The 18,971-nt window shown below is 24.7% G+C and overlaps 2 long non-coding RNA genes across 2 annotated transcripts; both read right to left on the bottom strand.

Annotated features, from left to right (window-relative positions):
* Positions 1 to 1,842: 1,842 nt before the first annotated feature.
* Positions 1,843 to 3,888, bottom strand: LOC113560206. The gene is made up of 3 exons (XR_003406090.1): positions 3,811 to 3,888; positions 2,790 to 2,923; positions 1,843 to 1,906 (listed from the first exon to the last, which is right to left on the bottom strand). It is a non-coding gene; the product is annotated as an uncharacterized LOC113560206 (long non-coding RNA).
* Positions 3,889 to 5,921: 2,033 nt separating this feature from the next.
* LOC113560205 lies at positions 5,922 to 11,078 on the bottom strand. The gene is made up of 6 exons (XR_003406089.1): positions 10,968 to 11,078; positions 9,945 to 10,078; positions 8,922 to 9,055; positions 7,899 to 8,032; positions 6,875 to 7,008; positions 5,922 to 5,985 (listed from the first exon to the last, which is right to left on the bottom strand). It is a non-coding gene; the product is annotated as an uncharacterized LOC113560205 (long non-coding RNA).
* Positions 11,079 to 18,971: the final 7,893 nt, after the last annotated feature.

Genomic DNA, 18,971 nt, shown 5'->3' with positions numbered 1-18,971 from the left:
AAACTATTGATAAAAAAAATTATTTTGTACATTATTTTCAATAATTTATGTAGACTAATAAAATATTTAAAATAATTAAGTATAAAAAATAACTCATATAATCAGTATAATAAGATGATAATATTATTCCTGATTAGTATTAAGTCGTTTTCATGATTATAGTAAAAAATGGATATTTTTAATCTTATGACAAGAAAAAGTTCAGACATCTGGAGAAAAGATGGAATACTGTATATATATAAAAAGTATATAAGTAACATTAAATATGAATAAAAATATCTAATTACTATATAAATACATATCAATTTATATCATTTTTATTCAATAAAACAAAGAACACAGAATCAATTAATAGTTAATAAAATAAATTATTTTATTATTTGTAAATGATATTTTTGTATATCTTTATAATTATAAATGTAGTTATAAATGCATTTAATATCATATTAAATGATTATATTTAAATAAAACTTTATTGAGATACTAAAACTGTTGCCAAAAATATTTCACATAAAATATAAAGAAATTGAAGTTATATTAATAAATATTATTTTATCATGTCATAAATAATAAAGTTTTTAATTTATTTAGATCAAAAAAATGTGTTTTAAAAAAAAAAAAATTATTTCATGATAAAAATTGAATGAGAAAATATTTATTATACACCATATATGAAAGAAAAGTTAAAGAATTAATATAGTTTTAGATAATTTTTATACATTTTTAAAAATATTTTAGTTAATCAATTTCATTTTTACAGTTAAGACGAGAATTAATACTACGTACTACATAACAATTATTATAATATAATGTAACAATTTATTGCTATATTTCTCAGTAAAATAAAAGCCATACCTCATATAAGTTACTTATAGTTATGAAAAATTAGAGTAGTTTAAATAATGTAAATATTATACTATAAAATATTTGCAATTCCTTATATTTAGATGAATTAATTTCAACTTTGAATTTTAGAATTGAAAATAGTGTCAAAAAAGTGAAAATTTTCGGAAATGTCTTTAATTTCATTAGTTTTAATAATTTTCTATTTGTGATAAAGTTATTTGTTCAACATTGCCATAATTTTAGCTTCTGTTAATTATTGAAAAAATTCCAGAAAAAGTTATTTAAATTATGTTGAAGTCATTTGAAAACAAGTAACAATGCTATAATAGATGAAATTTTATTTTTATTTTTTACACTAGTGGTATTTTATTAAGTTAAAAAATTGAATAACAAATAATAAACTACAATTTAAAAAAAATATTTATTGTTATAATTATATAATAAAAACTTTATTTAGATATTTATTTATGTTTGTTATAGTATCTAATATATCAAAAAAACATAATTAAAAACAAAAAAACCATATATATTATGACAGTATGCATATTTAAATTATATATGGTGAGAAAATAGCTCAGAGCAATGGACAGTTCTGCATAATCAATAATGTGTTCTAATACCATAAAAACTGTATCAAATGAAAAAAAGTAATTTTTGTAATTTAAATAACAAGGAAAGTCATTAAAATGGACAGTATTAATTAACCATTAACTTATATAATAGTGAATTATTACAGACTATGATAATTAATAAATTTCACAACTTAATTGCAGAATATTAATTAAATAATAAATTTGTGAAAAAAATTATTCAAAATAACTGTTAGATTTCCATAAGTGCAAAAACCAAATCATTTACAATAACTTTGATAACAATAGTTTAAATTAATTTGAAAGATTATAATTGTATGATTAAACAATGCTCACTAAAATTATCTGTGTTAAATTCAAAAATTGATGATAAAACATAATAATAAATTTGACGCCGTATGACTGTAATATTGACTTTCAATAGACTGAATGGTGAACATCAAAGACAACGTCAGATGATCCATGAAAATCTGTAAATAATAATGTGCATTAGTATCGGAAATAGAACAGAAAATAATGCATAATTAGAGTTACAAAAGGCTAAACTTCCAAGATTAGATAAACAATATGATGTATTGGGTTGAATAAAGCAAAAGTGTTTGTACAATAAGAACACGTTACAAATAAAATATACAGTGTTGTCAGACTTCAGAAGAAAATAAAATTGGCTTCAAAAATATAACAAAATAGTTAACTAAGAACTCATGTAATGTTTTAAATAACATTAAAGAACATTCCAATGTTAAAAAATATAAATAAATCGTTGACTGCAATAATTTATTAATTGAATTATCAAATAATTTCCCAACGTTTCAAAAACCAACGTCAAGTTTCACTATGAATTTATTATTCAACCAATTTTTAGGAGAATTCCTCACTCTATTTTTACTAAAATCAAAAAATTTATTAAACTCAATTACTTTACTACAGAAAGATTGAAAAACAGAATTCACCATTTGTGGTGGTAATATCAGTATAAAACATACAGTGACCTATAAACACTATTTTTTGTGTTACTGCTACTGTATATTTTTAGGAAAACCACATAAGAATCCTTAAGATCTCTAACAAGTTGTTTAGAAAGTTAAATAAAAAGAATGAACATTTGAATGAACCATAATATTAATTGGGTAAAACTTAAAAAAATGAAGAATAATAACGGACCATTGTCCCGGAGTTGCAATAGGTGTTAATTGCAAGATGTTAATGATAATAATTCTTCAAGGAAATGAGAATTCCAAAAAAAATGTTAGCTTTACTTATGTGAACAAACCACATCATTTACAATAACTTTGATAACAATAGTTTAAATTAATTTGAAAGATTATAATTGTATGATTAAACAATGCTCACTAAAATTATCTGTGTTAAATTCAAAAATTGATGATAAAACATAATAATAAATTTGACGCCGTATGACTGTAATATTGACTTTCAATAGACTGAATGGTGAACATCAAAGACAACGTCAGATGATCCATGAAAATCTGTAAATAATAATGTGCATTAGTATCGGAAATAGAACAGAAAATAATGCATAATTAGAGTTACAAAAGGCTAAACTTCCAAGATTAAATAAACAATATGATGTATTGAGTTGAATAAAGCAAAAGTGTTTGTACAATAAGAACACGTTACAAATAAAATATATAGTGTTGTCAGAGTTCTGAAGAAAATAAAATTGGCTTCAAAAATATAACAAAATAGTTAACTAAGAACTCATGTAATGTTTTAAATAACATTAAAGAACATTCCAATGTTAAAAAATATAAATAAATCGTTGACTGCAATAATTTATTAATTGAATTATCAAATAATTTCCCAACGTTTCAAAAACCAACGTCAAGTTTCACTATGAATTTATTATTCAACCAATTTTTAGGAGAATTCCTCACTCTATTTTTACTAAAATCAAAAAATTTATTAAACTCAATTACTTTTACTTTACTACAGAATGATTGAAAAACAGGATTTACCATTTGTGGTGGCAATATCAGTATAAAACATACAGTGACATTTAAACACTATTTTTTGTGTTACTGCTACTGTATATTTTTAAGAAAACCACATAAGAATCCTTAAGATCTCTAACAAGTTGTTTAGAAAGTTAAATAAAAAGAATGAACATTTGAATGAACGATAATATTAATTGGGTAAAACTTAAAAAATGAAGAATAATAACAGACCATTGTCCCAGAGTTGCAACAGGTGTTAATTGCAAGATGTTAATGATAAAATTCTTCAAGGAAATGAGAATTCCAAAAAAATTGTTAGCTTTACTTATGTGAACAAACCACATCATTTACAATAACTTTGATAACAATAGTTTAAATTAATTTGAAAGATTATAATTGTATGATTAAACAATGCTCACTAAAATTATCTGTGTTAAATTCACAAATTGATGATAAAACATAATAATAAATTTGACGCCGTATGACTACAATATTGACTTTCAATAGACTGAATGGTGAACATCAAAGACAACGTCAGATGATCCATGAAAATCTGTAAATAATAATGTGCATTAGTATCGGAAATAGAACAGAAAATAATGCATAATTAGAGTTACAAAAGGCTAAACTTCCAAGATTAAATAAACAATATGATGTATTGAGTTGAATAAAGCAAAAGTGTTTGTACAATAAGAACACGTTACAAATAAAATATATAGTGTTGTCAGAGTTCTGAAGAAAATAAAATTGGCTTCAAAAATATAACAAAATAGTTAACTAAGAACTCATGTAATGTTTTAAATGACATTAAAGAACATTCCAATGTTAAAAAATATAAATAAATCGTTGACTGCAATAATTTATTAATTGAATTATCAAATAATTTCCCAAAGTTGCAAAAACCAACGTCAAGTTTCACTATGAATTTATTATTCAACCAATTTTTAGGAGAATTCCTCACTCTATTTTTACTAAAATCAAAAAATTTATTAAACTCAATTACTTTACTACAGAAAGATTGAAAAACAGGATTCACCATTTGTGGTGGTAATATCAGTATAAAACATACAGTGACCTTTAAACACTATTTTTTGTGTTACTGCTACTGTATATTTTTAGGCAAACCCACATAAGAATCCTTAAGATCTCTAACAAGTTGTTTAGAAAGTTAAATAAAAAGAATGAACATTTGAATGAACGATAATATTAATTGGGTAAAACTTAAAAAAATGAAGAATAATAACAGACCATTGTCCCAGAGTTGCAATAGGTGTTAATTGCAAGATGTTAATGGTAATAATTCTTCAAGGAAATGAGAATTCCAAAAAAATTGTTAGCTTTACTTATGTGAACAAACCACATCATTTACAATAACTTTGATAACAATAGTTTAAATTAATTTGAAAGATTATAATTGTATGATTAAACAATGCTCACTAAAATTATCTGTGTTAAATTCAAAAATTGATGATAAAACATAATAATAAATTTGACGCCGTATGACTGTAATATTGACTTTCAATAGACTGAATGGTGAACATCAAAGACAACGTCAGATGATCCATGAAAATCTGTAAATAATAATGTGCATTAGTATCGGAAATAGAACAGAAAATAATGCATAATTAGAGTTACAAAAGGCTAAACTTCCAAGATTAGATAAACAATATGATGTATTGGGTTGAATAAAGCAAAAGTGTTTGTACAATAAGAACACGTTACAAATAAAATATATAGTGTTGTCAGACTTCAGAAGAAAATAAAATTGGCTTCAAAAATATAACAAAATAGTTAACTAAGAACTCATGTAATGTATTAAATGACATTAAAGAACATTCCAATGTTAAAAAATATAAATAAATCGTTGACTGCAATAATTTATTAATTGAATTAACAAATAATTTCCCAAAGTTTCAAAAACCAATGTCATGTTTCACTATGAATTTATTATTCAATCAATTTTTAGGAGAATTCCTCACTCTATTTTTACTAAAATCAAAAAATTTATTAAACTCAATTACTTTTACTTTACTACAGAATGATTGAAAAACAGGATTTACCATTTGTGGTGGCAATATCAGTATAAAACATACAGTGACATTTAAACACTATTTTTTGTGTTACTGCTACTGTATATTTTTAAGAAAACCACATAAGAATCCTTAAGATGTCTAACAAGTTGTTTAGAAAGTTAAATAAAAAGAATGAACATTTGAATGAACGATAATATTAATTGGGTAAAACTTAAAAAAATGAAGAATAATAACAGACCATTGTCCCAGAGTTGCAACAGGTGTTAATTGCAAGATGTTAATGATAAAAATTCTTCAAGGAAATGAGAATTCCAAAAAAATTGTTAGCTTTACTTATGTGAACAAACCACATCATTTACAATAACTTTGATAACAATAGTTTAAATTAATTTGAAAGATTATAATTGTATGATTAAACAATGCTCACTAAAATTATCTGTGTTAAATTCACAAATTGATGATAAAACATAATAATAAATTTGACGCCGTATGACTGTAATATTGACTTTCAATAGACTGAATGGTGAACATCAAAGACAACGTCAGATGATCCATGAAAATCTGTAAATAATAATGTGCATTAGTATCGGAAATAGAACAGAAAATAATGCATAATTAGAGTTACAAAAGGCTAAACTTCCAAGATTTCATAAACAATATGATGTATTGAGTTGAATAAAGCAAAAGTGTTTGTACAATAAGAACACGTTACAAATAAAATATATAGTGTTGTCAGACTTCAGAAGAAAATAAAATTGGCTTCAAAAATATAACAAAATAGTTAACTAAGAACTCATGTAATGTATTAAATGACATTAAAGAACATTCCAATGTTAAAAAATATAAATAAATCGTTGACTGCAATAATTTATTAATTGAATTAACAAATAATTTCCCAAAGTTTCAAAAACCAATGTCAAGTTTCACTATGAATTTATTATTCAATCAATTTTTAGGAGAATTCCTCACTCTATTTTTACTAAAATCAAAAAATTTATTAAACTCAATTACTTTTACTTTACTACAGAATGATTGAAAAACAGGATTTACCATTTGTGGTGGCAATATCAGTATAAAACATACAGTGACATTTAAACACTATTTTTTGTGTTACTGCTACTGTATATTTTTAGGAAAACCACATAAGAATCCTTAAGATCTCTAACAAGTTGTTTAGAAAGTTAAATAAAAAGAATGAACATTTGAATGAACGATAATATTAATTGGGTAAAACTTAAAAAAATGAAGAATAATAACAGACCATTGTCCCAGAGTTGCAATAGGTGTTAATTGCAAGATGTTAATGATAATAATTCTTCAAGGAAATGAGAATTCCAAAAAAATTGTTAGCTTTACTTATGTGAACAAACCACATCATTTACAATAACTTTGATAACAATAGTTTAAATTAATTTGAAAGATTATAATTGTATGATTAAACAATGCTCACTAAAATTATCTGTGTTAAATTCAAAAATTGATGATAAAACATAATAATAAATTTGACGCCGTATGACTGTAATATTGACTTTCAATAGACTGAATGGTGAACATCAAAGACAACGTCAGATGATCCATGAAAATCTGTAAATAATAATGTGCATTAGTATCGGAAATAGAACAGAAAATAATGCATAATTAGAGTTACAAAAGGCTAAACTTCCAAGATTAGATAAACAATATGATGTATTGGGTTGAATAAAGCAAAAGTGTTTGTACAATAAGAACACGTTACAAATAAAATATATAGTGTTGTCAGACTTCAGAAGAAAATAAAATTGGCTTCAAAAATATAACAAAATAGTTAACTAAGAACTCATGTAATGTTTTAAATGACATTAAAGAACATTCCAATGTTAAAAAATATAAATAAATCGTTGACTGCAATAATTTATTAATTGAATTAACAAATAATTTCCCAAAGTTTCAAAAACCAATGTCAATGTTTCACTATGAATTTATTATTCAATCAATTTTTAGGAGAATTCCTCACTCTATTTTTACTAAAATCAAAAAATTTATTAAACTCAATTACTTTTACTTTACTACAGAATGATTGAAAAACAGGATTTACCATTTGTGGTGGCAATATCAGTATAAAACATACAGTGACATTTAAACACTATTTTTTGTGTTACTGCTACTGTATATTTTTAAGAAAACCACATAAGAATCCTTAAGATGTCTAACAAGTTGTTTAGAAAGTTAAATAAAAAGAATGAACATTTGAATGAACGATAATATTAATTGGGTAAAACTTAAAAAAATGAAGAATAATAACAGACCATTGTCCCAGAGTTGCAACAGGTGTTAATTGCAAGATGTTAATGATAAAAATTCTTCAAGGAAATGAGAATTCCAAAAAAATTGTTAGCTTTACTTATGTGAACAAACCACATCATTTACAATAACTTTGATAACAATAGTTTAAATTAATTTGAAAGATTATAATTGTATGATTAAACAATGCTCACTAAAATTATCTGTGTTAAATTCACAAATTGATGATAAAACATAATAATAAATTTGACGCCGTATGACTGTAATATTGACTTTCAATAGACTGAATGGTGAACATCAAAGACAACGTCAGATGATCCATGAAAATCTGTAAATAATAATGTGCATTAGTATCGGAAATAGAACAGAAAATAATGCATAATTAGAGTTACAAAAGGCTAAACTTCCAAGATTAGATAAACAATATGATGTATTGAGTTGAATAAAGCAAAAGTGTTTGTACAATAAGAACACGTTACAAATAAAATATATAGTGTTGTCAGACTTCAGAAGAAAATAAAATTGGCTTCAAAAATATAACAAAATAGTTAACTAAGAACTCATGTAATGTTTTAAATGACATTAAAGAACATTCCAATGTTAAAAAATATAAATAAATCGTTGACTGCAATAATTTATTAATTGAATTAACAAATAATTTCCCAAAGTTTCAAAAACCAATGTCAAGTTTCACTATGAATTTATTATTCAATCAATTTTTAGGAGAATTCCTCACTCTATTTTTACTAAAATCAAAAAATTTATTAAACTCAATTACTTTTACTTTACTACAGAATGATTGAAAAACAGGATTTACCATTTGTGGTGGCAATATCAGTATAAAACATACAGTGACCTTTAAACACTATTTTTTGTGTTACTGCTACTGTATATTTTTAGGAAAACCACATAAGAATCCTTAAGATCTCTAACAAGTTGTTTAGAAAGTTAAATAAAAAGAATGAACATTTGAATGAACGATAATATTAATTGGGTAAAACTTAAAAAAATGAAGAATAATAACAGACCATTGTCCCAGAGTTGCAATAGGTGTTAATTGCAAGATGTTAATGGTAATAATTCTTCAAGGAAATGAGAATTCCAAAAAAATTGTTAGCTTTACTTATGTGAACAAACCACATCATTTACAATAACTTTGATAACAATAGTTTAAATTAATTTGAAAGATTATAATTGTATGATTAAACAATGCTCACTAAAATTATCTGTGTTAAATTCAAAAATTGATGATAAAACATAATAATAAATTTGACGCCGTATGACTGTAATATTGACTTTCAATAGACTGAATGGTGAACATCAAAGACAACGTCAGATGATCCATGAAAATCTGTAAATAATAATGTGCATTAGTATCGGAAATAGAACAGAAAATAATGCATAATTAGAGTTACAAAAGGCTAAACTTCCAAGATTAGATAAACAATATGATGTATTGGGTTGAATAAAGCAAAAGTGTTTGTACAATAAGAACACGTTACAAATAAAATATATAGTGTTGTCAGACTTCAGAAGAAAATAAAATTGGCTTCAAAAATATAACAAAATAGTTAACTAAGAACTCATGTAATGTTTTAAATGACATTAAAGAACATTCCAATGTTAAAAAATATAAATAAATCGTTGACTGCAATAATTTATTAATTGAATTAACAAATAATTTCCCAAAGTTTCAAAAACCAATGTCATGTTTCACTATGAATTTATTATTCAATCAATTTTTAGGAGAATTCCTCACTCTATTTTTACTAAAATCAAAAAATTTATTAAACTCAATTACTTTTACTTTACTACAGAATGATTGAAAAACAGGATTTACCATTTGTGGTGGCAATATCAGTATAAAACATACAGTGACATTTAAACACTATTTTTTGTGTTACTGCTACTGTATATTTTTAGGAAAACCACATAAGAATCCTTAAGATCTCTAACAAGTTGTTTAGAAAGTTAAATAAAAAGAATGAACATTTGAATGAACGATAATATTAATTGGGTAAAACTTAAAAAAATGAAGAATAATAACAGACCATTGTCCCAGAGTTGCAATAGGTGTTAATTGCAAGATGTTAATGATAATAATTCTTCAAGGAAATGAGAATTCCAAAAAAATTGTTAGCTTTACTTATGTGAACAAACCACATCATTTACAATAACTTTGATAACAATAGTTTAAATTAATTTGAAAGATTATAATTGTATGATTAAACAATGCTCACTAAAATTATCTGTGTTAAATTCACAAATTGATGATAAAACATAATAATAAATTTGACGCCGTATGACTGTAATATTGACTTTCAATAGACTGAATGGTGAACATCAAAGACAACGTCAGATGATCCATGAAAATCTGTAAATAATAATGTGCATTAGTATCGGAAATAGAACAGAAAATAATGCATAATTAGAGTTACAAAAGGCTAAACTTCCAAGATTAGATAAACAATATGATGTATTGAGTTGAATAAAGCAAAAGTGTTTGTACAATAAGAACACGTTACAAATAAAATATATAGTGTTGTCAGACTTCAGAAGAAAATAAAATTGGCTTCAAAAATATAACAAAATAGTTAACTAAGAACTCATGTAATGTTTTAAATGACATTAAAGAACATTCCAATGTTAAAAAATATAAATAAATCGTTGACTGCAATAATTTATTAATTGAATTAACAAATAATTTCCCAAAGTTTCAAAAACCAATGTCAAGTTTCACTATGAATTTATTATTCAATCAATTTTTAGGAGAATTCCTCACTCTATTTTTACTAAAATCAAAAAATTTATTAAACTCAATTACTTTTACTTTACTACAGAATGATTGAAAAACAGGATTTACCATTTGTGGTGGCAATATCAGTATAAAACATACAGTGACATTTAAACACTATTTTTTGTGTTACTGCTACTGTATATTTTTAAGAAAACCACATAAGAATCCTTAAGATCTCTAACAAGTTGTTTAGAAAGTTAAATAAAAAGAATGAACATTTGAATGAACGATAATATTAATTGGGTAAAACTTAAAAAAATGAAGAATAATAACAGACCATTGTCCCAGAGTTGCAATAGGTGTTAATTGCAAGATGTTAATGGTAATAATTCTTCAAGGAAATGAGAATTCCAAAAAAATTGTTAGCTTTACTTATGTGAACAAACCACATCATTTACAATAACTTTGATAACAATAGTTTAAATTAATTTGAAAGATTATAATTGTATGATTAAACAATGCTCACTAAAATTATCTGTGTTAAATTCAAAAATTGATGATAAAACATAATAATAAATTTGACGCCGTATGACTGTAATATTGACTTTCAATAGACTGAATGGTGAACATCAAAGACAACGTCAGATGATCCATGAAAATCTGTAAATAATAATGTGCATTAGTATCGGAAATAGAACAGAAAATAATGCATAATTAGAGTTACAAAAGGCTAAACTTCCAAGATTAGATAAACAATATGATGTATTGGGTTGAATAAAGCAAAAGTGTTTGTACAATAAGAACACGTTACAAATAAAATATATAGTGTTGTCAGACTTCAGAAGAAAATAAAATTGGCTTCAAAAATATAACAAAATAGTTAACTAAGAACTCATGTAATGTTTTAAATGACATTAAAGAACATTCCAATGTTAAAAAATATAAATAAATCGTTGACTGCAATAATTTATTAATTGAATTAACAAATAATTTCCCAAAGTTTCAAAAACCAATGTCAAGTTTCACTATGAATTTATTATTCAATCAATTTTTAGGAGAATTCCTCACTCTATTTTTACTAAAATCAAAAAATTTATTAAACTCAATTACTTTTACTTTACTACAGAATGATTGAAAAACAGGATTTACCATTTGTGGTGGCAATATCAGTATAAAACATACAGTGACATTTAAACACTATTTTTTGTGTTACTGCTACTGTATATTTTTAAGAAAACCACATAAGAATCCTTAAGATCTCTAACAAGTTGTTTAGAAAGTTAAATAAAAAGAATGAACATTTGAATGAACGATAATATTAATTGGGTAAAACTTAAAAAAATGAAGAATAATAACAGACCATTGTCCCAGAGTTGCAATAGGTGTTAATTGCAAGATGTTAATGATAAAAATTCTTCAAGGAAATGAGAATTCCAAAAAAATTGTTAGCTTTACTTATGTGAACAAACCACATCATTTACAATAACTTTGATAACAATAGTTTAAATTAATTTGAAAGATTATAATTGTATGATTAAACAATGCTCACTAAAATTATCTGTGTTAAATTCAAAAATTGATGATAAAACATAATAATAAATTTGACGCCGTATGACTGTAATATTGACTTTCAATAGACTGAATGGTGAACATCAAAGACAACGTCAGATGATCCATGAAAATCTGTAAATAATAATGTGCATTAGTATCGGAAATAGAACAGAAAATAATGCATAATTAGAGTTACAAAAGGCTAAACTTCCAAGATTAGATAAACAATATGATGTATTGGGTTGAATAAAGCAAAAGTGTTTGTACAATAAGAACACGTTACAAATAAAATATATAGTGTTGTCAGACTTCAGAAGAAAATAAAATTGGCTTCAAAAATATAACAAAATAGTTAACTAAGAACTCATGTAATGTTTTAAATGACATTAAAGAACATTCCAATGTTAAAAAATATAAATAAATCGTTGACTGCAATAATTTATTAATTGAATTAACAAATAATTTCCCAAAGTTTCAAAAACCAATGTCAAGTTTCACTATGAATTTATTATTCAATCAATTTTTAGGAGAATTCCTCACTCTATTTTTACTAAAATCAAAAAATTTATTAAACTCAATTACTTTTACTTTACTACAGAATGATTGAAAAACAGGATTTACCATTTGTGGTGGCAATATCAGTATAAAACATACAGTGACATTTAAACACTATTTTTTGTGTTACTGCTACTGTATATTTTTAAGAAAACCACATAAGAATCCTTAAGATCTCTAACAAGTTGTTTAGAAAGTTAAATAAAAAGAATGAACATTTGAATGAACGATAATATTAATTGGGTAAAACTTAAAAAAATGAAGAATAATAACAGACCATTGTCCCAGAGTTGCAATAGGTGTTAATTGCAAGATGTTAATGATAATAATTCTTCAAGGAAATGAGAATTCCAAAAAAATTGTTAGCTTTACTTATGTGAACAAACCACATCATTTACAATAACTTTGATAACAATAGTTTAAATTAATTTGAAAGATTATAATTGTATGATTAAACAATGCTCACTAAAATTATCTGTGTTAAATTCACAAATTGATGATAAAACATAATAATAAATTTGACGCCGTATGACTGTAATATTGACTTTCAATAGACTGAATGGTGAACATCAAAGACAACGTCAGATGATCCATGAAAATCTGTAAATAATAATGTGCATTAGTATCGGAAATAGAACAGAAAATAATGCATAATTAGAGTTACAAAAGGCTAAACTTCCAAGATTAGATAAACAATATGATGTATTGAGTTGAATAAAGCAAAAGTGTTTGTACAATAAGAACACGTTACAAATAAAATATATAGTGTTGTCAGACTTCAGAAGAAAATAAAATTGGCTTCAAAAATATAACAAAATAGTTAACTAAGAACTCATGTAATGTTTTAAATGACATTAAAGAACATTCCAATGTTAAAAAATATAAATAAATCGTTGACTGCAATAATTTATTAATTGAATTAACAAATAATTTCCCAAAGTTTCAAAAACCAACTGTCAAGTTTCACTATGAATTTATTATTCAATCAATTTTTAGGAGAATTCCTCACTCTATTTTTACTAAAATCAAAAAATTTATTAAACTCAATTACTTTTACTTTACTACAGAATGATTGAAAAACAGGATTTACCATTTGTGGTGGCAATATCAGTATAAAACATACAGTGACATTTAAACACTATTTTTTGTGTTACTGCTACTGTATATTTTTAGGAAAACCACATAAGAATCCTTAAGATCTCTAACAAGTTGTTTAGAAAGTTAAATAAAAAGAATGAACATTTGAATGAACGATAATATTAATTGGGTAAAACTTAAAAAAATGAAGAATAATAACAGACCATTGTCCCAGAGTTGCAATAGGTGTTAATTGCAAGATGTTAATGATAATAATTCTTCAAGGAAATGAGAATTCCAAAAAAATTGTTAGCTTTACTTATGTGAACAAACCACATCATTTACAATAACTTTGATAACAATAGTTTAAATTAATTTGAAAGATTATAATTGTATGATTAAACAATGCTCACTAAAATTATCTGTGTTAAATTCACAAATTGATGATAAAACATAATAATAAATTTGACGCCGTATGACTGTAATATTGACTTTCAATAGACTGAATGGTGAACATCAAAGACAACGTCAGATGATCCATGAAAATCTGTAAATAATAATGTGCATTAGTATCGGAAATAGAACAGAAAATAATGCATAATTAGAGTTACAAAAGGCTAAACTTCCAAGATTAGATAAACAATATGATGTATTGGGTTGAATAAAGCAAAAGTGTTTGTACAATAAGAACACGTTACAAATAAAATATATAGTGTTGTCAGACTTCAGAAGAAAATAAAATTGGCTTCAAAAATATAACAAAATAGTTAACTAAGAACTCATGTAATGTTTTAAATGACATTAAAGAACATTCCAATGTTAAAAAATATAAATAAATCGTTGACTGCAATAATTTATTAATTGAATTAACAAATAATTTCCCAAAGTTTCAAAAACCAATGTCAAGTTTCACTATGAATTTATTATTCAATCAATTTTTAGGAGAATTCCTCACTCTATTTTTACTAAAATCAAAAAATTTATTAAACTCAATTACTTTTACTTTACTACAGAATGATTGAAAAACAGGATTTACCATTTGTGGTGGCAATATCAGTATAAAACATACAGTGACATTTAAACACTATTTTTTGTGTTACTGCTACTGTATATTTTTAGGAAAACCACATAAGAATCCTTAAGATCTCTAACAAGTTGTTTAGAAAGTTAAATAAAAAGAATGAACATTTGAATGAACCGATAATATTAATTGGGTAAAACTTAAAAAAATGAAGAATAATAACAGACCATTGTCCCAGAGTTGCAATAGGTGTTAATTGCAAGATGTTAATGATAATAATTCTTCAAGGAAATGAGAATTCCAAAAAAATTGTTAGCTTTACTTATGTGAACAAACCACATCATTTACAATAACTTTGATAACAATAGTTTAAATTAATTTGAAAGATTATAATTGTATGATTAAACAATGCTCACTAAAATTATCTGTGTTAAATTCACAAATTGATGATAAAACATAATAATAAATTTGACGCCGTATGACTGTAATATTGACTTTCAATAGACTGAATGGTGAACATCAAAGACAACGTCAGATGATCCATGAAAATCTGTAAATAATAATGTGCATTAGTATCGGAAATAGAACAGAAAATAATGCATAATTAGAGTTACAAAAGGCTAAACTTCCAAGATTAGATAAACAATATGATGTATTGAGTTGAATAAAGCAAAAGTGTTTGTACAATAAGAACACGTTACAAATAAAATATATAGTGTTGTCAGAGTTCTGAAGAAAAAAAAATTGGCTTCAAAAATATAACAAAATAGTTAACTAAGAACTCATGTAATGTTTTAAATGACATTAAAGAACATTCCAATGTTAAAAAATATAAATAAATCGTTGACTGCAATAATTTATTAATTGAATTAACAAATAATTTCCCAAAGTTTCAAAAACCAATGTCAAGTTTCACTATGAATTTATTATTCAATCAATTTTTAGGAGAATTCCTCACTCTATTTTTACTAAAATCAAAAAATTTATTAAACTCAATTACTTTTACTTTACTACAGAATGATTGAAAAACAGGATTTACCATTTGTGGTGGCAATATCAGTATAAAACATACAGTGACATTTAAACACTATTTTTTGTGTTACTGCTACTGTATATTTTTAGGAAAACCACATAAGAATCCTTAAGATCTCTAACAAGTTGTTTAGAAAGTTAAATAAAAAGAATGAACATTTGAATGAACGATAATATTAATTGGGTAAAACTTAAAAAAATGAAGAATAATAACAGACCATTGTCCCAGAGTTGCAATAGGTGTTAATTGCAAGATGTTAATGATAATAATTCTTCAAGGAAATGAGAATTCCAAAAAAATTGTTAGCTTTACTTATGTGAACAAACCACATCATTTACAATAACTTTGATAACAATAGTTTAAATTAATTTGAAAGATTATAATTGTATGATTAAACAATGCTCACTAAAATTATCTGTGTTAAATTCACAAATTGATGATAAAACATAATAATAAATTTGACGCCGTATGACTGTAATATTGACTTTCAATAGACTGAATGGTGAACATCAAAGACAACGTCAGATGATCCATGAAAATCTGTAAATAATAATGTGCATTAGTATCGGAAATAGAACAGAAAATAATGCATAATTAGAGTTACAAAAGGCTAAACTTCCAAGATTAGATAAACAATATGATGTATTGAGTTGAATAAAGCAAAAGTGTTTGTACAATAAGAACACGTTACAAATAAAATATATAGTGTTGTCAGACTTCTGAAGAAAATAAAATTGGCTTCAAAAATATAACAAAATAGTTAACTAAGAACTCATGTAATGTTTTAAATGACATTAAAGAACATTCCAATGTTAAAAAATATAAATAAATCGTTGACTGCAATAATTTATTAATTGAATTAACAAATAATTTCCCAAAGTTTCAAAAACCAATGTCAAGTTTCACTATGAATTTATTATTCAATCAATTTTTAGGAGAATTCCTCACTCTATTTTTACTAAAATCAAAAAATTTATTAAACTCAATTACTTTTACTTTACTACAGAATGATTGAAAAACAGGATTTACCATTTGTGGTGGCAATATCAGTATAAAACATACAGTGACATTTAAACACTATTTTTTGTGTTACTGCTACTGTATATTTTTAAGAAAACCACATAAGAATCCTTAAGATCTCTAACAAGTTGTTTAGAAAGTTAAATAAAAAGAATGAACATTTGAATGAACGATAATATTAATTGGGTAAAACTTAAAAAAATGAAGAATAATAACAGACCATTGTCCCAGAGTTGCAATAGGTGTTAATTGCAAGATGTTAATGATAATAATTCTTCAAGGAAATGAGAATTCCAAAAAAATTGTTAGCTTTACTTATGTGAACAAACCACATCATTTACAATAACTTTGATAACAATAGTTTAAATTAATTTGAAAGATTATAATTGTATGATTAAACAATGCTCACTAAAATTATCTGTGTTAAATTCACAAATTGATGATAAAACATAATAATAAATTTGACGCCGTATGACTGTAATATTGACTTTCAATAGACTGAATGGTGAACATCAAAGACAACGTCAGATGATCCATGAAAATCTGTAAATAATAATGTGCATTAGTATCGGAAATAGAACAGAAAATAATGCATAATTAGAGTTACAAAAGGCTAAACTTCCAAGATTAGATAAACAATATGATGTATTGAGTTGAATAAAGCAAAAGTGTTTGTACAATAAGAACACGTTACAAATAAAATATATAGTGTTGTCAGAGTTCTGAAGAAAAAAAAATTGGCTTCAAAAATATAACAAAATAGTTAACTAAGAACTCATGTAATGTTTTAAATGACATTAAAGAACATTCCAATGTTAAAAAATATAAATAAATCGTTGACTGCAATAATTTATTAATTGAATTAACAAATAATTTCCCAAAGTTTCAAAAACCAACGTCAAGTTTCACTATGAATTTATTATTCAATCAATTTTTAGGAGAATTCCTCACTCTATTTTTACTAAAATCAAAAAATTTATTAAACTCAATTACTTTTACTTTACTACAGAATGATTGAAAAACAGGATTTACCATTTGTGGTGGCAATATCAGTATAAAACATACAGTGACATTTAAACACTATTTTTTGTGTTACTGCTACTGTATATTTTTAGGAAAACCACATAAGAATCCTTAAGATCTCTAACAAGTTGTTTAGAAAGTTAAATAAAAAGAATGAACATTTGAATGAACGATAATATTAATTGGGTAAAACTTAAAAAAATGAAGAATAATAACAGACCATTGTCCCAGAGTTGCAATAGGTGTTAATTGCAAGATGTTAATGATAATAATTCTTCAAGGAAATGAGAATTCCAAAAAAATTGTTAGCTTTACTTATGTGAACAAACCACATCATTTACAATAACTTTGATAACAATAGTTTAAATTAATTTGAAAGATTATAATTGTATGATTAAACAATGCTCACTAAAATTATCTGTGTTAAATTCACAAATTGATGATAAAACATAATAATAAATTTGACGCCGTATGACTGTAATATTGACTTTCAATAGACTGAATGGTGAACATCAAAGACAACGTCAGATGATCCATGAAAATCTGTAAATAATAATGTGCATTAGTATCGGAAATAGAACAGAAAATAATGCATAATTAGAGTTACAAAAGGCTAAACTTCCAAGATTAGATAAACAATATGATGTATTGAGTTGAATAAAGCAAAAGTGTTTGTACAATAAGAACACGTTACAAATAAAATATATAGTGTTGTCAGACTTCAGAAGAAAATAAAATTGGCTTCAAAAATATAACAAAATAGTTAACTAAGAACTCATGTAATGTTTTCAATGACATTAAAGAACATTCCAATGTTAAAAAATATAAATAAATCGTTGACTGCAATAATTTATTAATTGAATTAACAAATAATTTCCCAAAGTTTCAAAAACCAACGTCAAGTTTCACTATGAATTTATTATTCAATCAATTTTTAGGAGAATTCCTCACTCTATTTTTACTAAAATCAAAAAATTTATTAAACTCAATTACTTTTACTTTACTACAGAATGATTGAAAAACAGGATTTACCATTTGTGGTGGCAATATCAGTATAAAACATACAGTGACATTTAAACACTATTTTTTGTGTTACTGCTACTGTATATTTTTAGGAAAACCACATAAGAATCCTTAAGATCTCTAACAAGTTGTTTAGAAAGTTAAATAAAAAGAATGAACATTTGAATGAACGATAATATTAATTGGGTAAAACTTAAAAAAATGAAGAATAATAACAGACCATTGTC

Source organism: Rhopalosiphum maidis, chromosome 3 (genome assembly GCF_003676215.2).
Source record: "Rhopalosiphum maidis isolate BTI-1 chromosome 3, ASM367621v3, whole genome shotgun sequence".
Classification (NCBI taxonomy): Eukaryota; Metazoa; Arthropoda; class Insecta; order Hemiptera; family Aphididae; genus Rhopalosiphum; species Rhopalosiphum maidis.
The sequence above is the reverse complement of the archived record's forward strand: the minus strand, read 5'-3'. Positions and strand labels throughout refer to the sequence as shown.